The sequence below is a fragment of the Suncus etruscus genome, chromosome 4 (genome assembly GCF_024139225.1).
Source record: "Suncus etruscus isolate mSunEtr1 chromosome 4, mSunEtr1.pri.cur, whole genome shotgun sequence".
Classification (NCBI taxonomy): Eukaryota; Metazoa; Chordata; class Mammalia; order Eulipotyphla; family Soricidae; genus Suncus; species Suncus etruscus.
Genome location: NC_064851.1, coordinates 20,109,456 through 20,115,294, shown reverse-complemented (window position 1 = coordinate 20,115,294; position 5,839 = coordinate 20,109,456). Strand labels below are relative to the sequence as shown.

The 5,839-nt window shown below is 46.2% G+C and overlaps 1 non-coding gene across 1 annotated transcript; it reads left to right on the top strand.

Moving 5' to 3' along the window:
- The first annotated feature begins 288 nt into the window (after nucleotides 1-288).
- Nucleotides 289-395, top strand: LOC126008494 (U6 spliceosomal RNA). The gene has a single exon (XR_007495822.1). It is a non-coding gene; the product is annotated as a U6 spliceosomal RNA (small nuclear RNA).
- Nucleotides 396-5,839: the final 5,444 nt, after the last annotated feature.

Here is a 5,839-nt window from a genome sequence, read left to right as displayed (position 1 = left end):
CTCTGGAAAGTGAAGATCTTTGTGTCTCCATCCTTGGGTGTAGGGGAGACACAGCTGTTCCTGCAGCAGGTGGGCACCACCTTACCCCTCACCAGCTGCCACTTTCTCCACTCTCCTCCTGGTTTCTGCTCATTTGGCCCTTCCTGTCTTTGTCTTGGCCTCTCCACTCTCCAGACCTGATGTGGTAGGATGAAATTGGGTTCTGCTACCAGGAACTCAGACTTGAAATTCAGTCCACCACTGGCCAACAACTGGGTATCTATATCTTTATATGAAATATGGGGTGATGTGCTCGCTTCGGCAGCACATATACTAAAATTGGAACAATACAGAGAAGATTAGCATGGCCCCTGTGCAAGTATGACATGCAAATTCGTGAAGCATTCCATATTAAAAAAAAAGAAATATGGGGTGATTCTCCCTTGGGCCCCACAGTGGCAAAGAGAATAATTCAAGAATGAATTTCCATGGTCCTCCATAGATGTGGATGTTGTACAGTTGCTAACTCATTAGATTTTGTTTGGTTTTTGCCTGGAGATGGGGGCCCATCCATCAGTGCTTAGGGCTTAATCCTGACTGTGCTCAAGGAGCATTGCTGGTAAGCTCAGGGAACCATAAATGGTGCCAGGGTTGAATCCAGATCAGCTGTGTAGAAGGCAAATATCATATCCTCTGAATTCTCTCTCTCACCCTAACTCATAGCATTTTGGTCACATATATGATCTATCTCATATTCATGTGTTACCTGAATGGACACCACTTGTAAAGATGAGAGTTACTAGCTCAGATCACCTTTTCCAGTAGATACACTTTCTGCTTCTTGTTCATCCTCTTCCATCTTTGATTGCCTCTGCAGTGTTTGGCACAGATGAAGTGGGGCTAGCGAGAGAAAGTCATGCCTTTTCAATCATGCTATTGGCAAACTTTCTTGTGATTTTTTTCTGCATGGAAATCAACTTATTAATGGCTAGGTCTCTTAAAATGTGACAATAGACATGGATAAGGAGGGGCTGGCTGGCATCACCTAGCTACTTGAAGTAAAGTTGGTCCTTGAAGTCTTTTTCAGGCTGGGTTCCATGTGAAGCTGACTCTGGGATAGGTCTTAGTTTTCAGAATGTATATTAAGAGGTGATTTAAAAAAAAACACCCAGATATGTAAAAGATCAGAAACAGGAATGGATAAAGGGAGAATCTGAGCTGGAACACAGTGTCAAAATGGTCTTGACCTACACAAAGAAAATGGCTCTTGAGAGCTGCCTTGGGCAGGGGCTGAGGCAAGGGTCCTCAAACTTTTTAAACAGGGGGCCAGTTCACTGTCCCTCAGACCATTGGAGGGTCTGACTATAGTAAAAACAAAACTTATGAACGAATTCTTATGCACACTGCATATATCTTATTTTGCAATGAAGAAACAAAACAGATACAAATACAATATGTGGCCCACGGGCCATAGTTTGAGGACCACTCTAGACCTTTATCCTTGAATCAATCAGCTACTGGATATAGGTCACTGCTCTGAAAAGTGGAAAATGAGGGAGTGTGACTGCAGCTGTCTCTGAAGGGGGTTAACAATTAAGGTCTGGAAGATGGTAGTCTTCCTTGTCATTGGAAACCAAATCCTCATTCTGTCTTGAAATGTGAGCTGAGTACATCATTACACTTACCACAGAGAACATAGTTCCCACAGAGCCCCTTTACCCTAAGGCCTAACAGCTCCATCTTAGGATCCAGTCTTGCTTCTGCCTCTGAACTTTGGGGCCTCTTTGATTCCTAGACTCCTGACCACCGACTCAAGGGTCATGACCTGGAAACAAGACATGACATCTAAGTGTCTGTGAATTTTGCTCTTGTCTTTCAACTTTGACCTGACCTAAGGGACTCTTCTCAGAGAAAAAATGTAAGCCAGCTTCTGGATTGGTGCACTTATGGAAGAGAGCCATGTCACCAATCATGCAAAACAGAAGATAATGCAAAATCATTTACATTTGTCCTTCAGTTGCATTGCGTGATTACAAGGGGATGGGAAGTGGGCTGGGATAGAGTGTCTGCACTCTCGTTTCAGACTGCCTGGGTGGATGTCGCATCTTTACCACTTATTAACGGCCTGACCTTGAGAAACAAGGGTGGCACTCTCATAGAACCTTTGTTAGCATCAAATAGATTATTGCATGGCAATCTTTAAATGTGTGCTTAGACCGTAGTAACTGCTCAATAAGTGTTTGTCTTCATAGTTTTGATTAGCAGAATTTGGTTAAAAACCTATTTGTTACCTGGCATCTTATTCTAGTTGTCCCAGAAGAATTTGCTAGGACAGTAGAAGTTGTCCTACCTTGAAAGGATTATATGATGTCCCTCCAACATGGCCACTCCCAGATGAAAATCAGTAGATGGTCATGAAGAGCCAGCACCAGGGACAGAGCCCACTTACTCTCCCAAGCAGGCTTTTCTTCTCCACAGGACACAGAAAATCCACCAAACTACTCATCACCTGTGTCTCCTGGTAAATAAAGGTCCCCCACATGCTCATTGTGATACAAGGATTACCTGTGTCTGGCACATAAGAGAATAGAAAAACATCTGAAGCAGACTGCAAGATAGAACTTTGAGTCCTGATTACCCTGCAGAGCACAAGGACTAGAGGTTGGGACAGTGAGAAAGTAGCAGATACACCTCCCTTCTCTGGGTCATTCTTTTCTCTCCTGTAGAGCAAGGGGCAGCACATTGGGCTAAGGGTACATTGTGTAACTTTGGAAATGGAGACCATGAGGTTAAGAGACCAGCAGATGGCAGCCTTCATCCTATGTCACTCTAGGGGCAAGGTATCCTCACTCACACCCCACAGATCTCCAAGGCTGTTAGAGTGAGTGGGGTCCTTGAACCCCAAGCATGTCCACTCTTGCATCACCCCTTCACTACCCACATCTCCAAGACTCCACCCACTGGCTCCCATATTGTCCTCTGGGACTGCTGTTCTGCCTTTGAGATATCACTTTTTCCTGAGGCTCTTTCTGCTCTGTCACAACCTCTTGTGACAGGCACTATCCTTGTCCCAAGACTTATGGATCAATCTAACTTATCCTCTCTTCCCTTCCTGCTTCTGCTTACTCTGAATTGGCTCAAGGAGACAACACAGCAGAGTGTCAAAAAAGGGATCATTGCCAGCTGATTTTTTTTAGCCTGCAGTGCTACTTCTCTCTGAGAGGGACTCTGTTTGCTGCGAATAGGTGATGCTCCTTGTGTCCCAAGAAATGAAGTGGAGAAGAGCCCCCAGAGATATGTGAGGAGGGAGGGGAGAGCTTCATAATGATTGAGCATGACTCTGTTCCAAACACACATCCATACATTAGGCTTTATTCTGAGGAAGCAGAGAGGCAAAAGCATTTTTCAGACCACAAGGCAGAGGAGGCAGCAGAGGCAGCAAAGCTGAGCATCATGGAAGTTGGTCTGACTTCAGCAGTGAACCAGACAATGAATGCCAAGTCATGGCAAAAAGCTCTGGGGAAGTGTTGTCTGAATGTCTCCCTTATAGCTCAGTTCTTGCCCACCTGTGGCTGACTTTGGATGCAGAACTTCCTTCTCCTGACCTCAGTTTTCCCATTTGAAAATGGAAGGATTGGGCCACGGTGCTCTCTAAGGATCCCCCTGCAAGCAGTGAGTCTATGAATAGACTTTTCCTGGGACTAGTGCTTTTAAAAAAAAACAGTATGCAAGAAACTACATCTGTGCCAACCCCGCCTTGAGGGATAAATTGAGTAGGCAGCAGCCGGGATGGCATGAGTGATGGCTGCTGGGAAGGGCCCCTGCCCAAAATATCTCAGTCGTTCATTCCACTGCCAAGAATGCCTGGAGTGCCACCATTCTAGAAGTGTGCCTTCACTGGGTCTTTATTTCAGAATGTCAGTTCTTTAGGGTAGGTCAACAGATCACATCCAGTCCTTCTGGGAGGAGAGGATCTTGAGTTTAGATGGATATTGAAGCCAGGCTGCATTTCCCAAGCTAAACATGCATCTCCTCTGAGGATGAGCAGGCTGACTATGGCAAGGTGCAATGACAGGAATCCTCTTCCTGAGGCAGCAGGAGGGTGCTGGATGCTTTTAGATACCCTCCAGGCTTTGTTTCCTCATGACCTGGGGTTGAATCCTGACTCAAATCTGATCTTTGGGGATATGATCTGACTTCCTCCTTCCTCAACACAGATGCCCCCTTCTTTAGTTTCCTGCAGGCTCAGGCTGTGGGAATGATTCTGGAGGAGGTGGAAAAGATGGAAACTAGCCCAGCGCCATCCCCTCTAATGTACATGTTTATAGGAAAGGTATTGAGACAAGTGTCTCAGACTTGCTATAACACACCCTTTCCCATTCCTTTTGGTCTGCCCTTCATTCTCAGCAGCTGCCTGCAGCTGATAAAAGGGGACTGCACAGGCTGAAGAAATAGTAAAATGGCTGACCTGAGTTCGATCCCCAGCATTTAATTTGGTCCCAAAGCACCACCAGGAGTAATAATTCCTGAGTGCAGAGCCAGGAGTAAACTCTGAGCATCAGTCTCTGCTTCCCACTCTCCTAATGGCCACCAGTCCTCCATGCAGCTCCCTCCTGCCGTCAAAGTGCTGAAAGCTGTTCCTGATGAAGGGGGAATTTCAGAACATCTGTTAACTGAGGCTCACTAGCCCCTGCCTCTCCATAGACAGGCAGGGAATTGTGTAGCCCTGATGTCATTAGTCCTGGATGCATGCTGGCGACACTTCTACCTTTCTGTGCTCAGGGTCTCTGCATCCAAGAGCTGAGAGTGAGCATGGAGGTCAATCCTGAGAGGGACCTTGTGCCCCGACTATAGCTCCTCCTCTGTCATAAGTAATCCATTCAACCCTGGAAATGACAAAGCATTCAGGGCATAGGCAGAATGGCATAGATACTTTCCAGCTGGAGCCATTTTCAACATTGTCCTATGACCTTCCCAGGGCATCTCTGGTCTCTGTAGCATCTCTCTGGAGCCTGCTCTGTTCTCTGACCTCAGGTATCCCTTCTTTCCTCCTGCTCAACTACCTGCACTCATGAACCTAGCAGGCAGGTCCCTGCCCCAGATGTTTACTCCCTACTGCCCTTCTCTCTCCAGCATGATCTTCCCTGTCTGTCTCTCTTTGCTTCTTGAAAATCACTTTAGGGGCCGGGCGGTGGCGCTAGAGGTAAGGTGCCTGCCTTGCCTGCGCTAGCCTTGGACGAACCGCGGTTCTATTCCCCGGTGTTCCATATGGTCCCCCAAGCCAGGAGCAACTTCTGAGCGCATAGCCAGGAGTAACCCCTGAGCGTTACCAGGTGTGGCCCAAAAGCCAAAAAAAAAAAAAAATCACTTTAAGGACCATGTTAGCAGAGATAACCATCCTTGACTACTATAGCAGAAACAGCACCCAATCATGCTGCATTGTTGCCAGAATCTGAGCTGCCTCTTCCTTTTCATCTGTTTCTCTGCTTCTTGTGAGAATTTGGCTACAGAAGAGATGGTTTCCATAGTGTTTTGTGTGATGCCTTCCTCAGTCTCTAGTTTCAATGAACATAGTGGCTGTTCAGTAAACAAGCATGAGGCAATTGAATAGGTGAATCAACAAATGCATGCTGGGTGATGTAGTTTGCTCAGGTTTCCCTAGTACCCATCTTCTAGCTGTTAAGAGGGTGCTAAAGACTCTAAAGACTCCCAGAGCTTTCCTCAATTGTTCAAAGGGGCAGAGGAGACCATGTATTTACTGGGTATTAATGCTACACTGACTCTGGCTTAATACATGAAGCTTGTGTGGAAAACATCCAGACAACCAGCTTTTATTCAAGAACTTGTTATGCACTAGGCA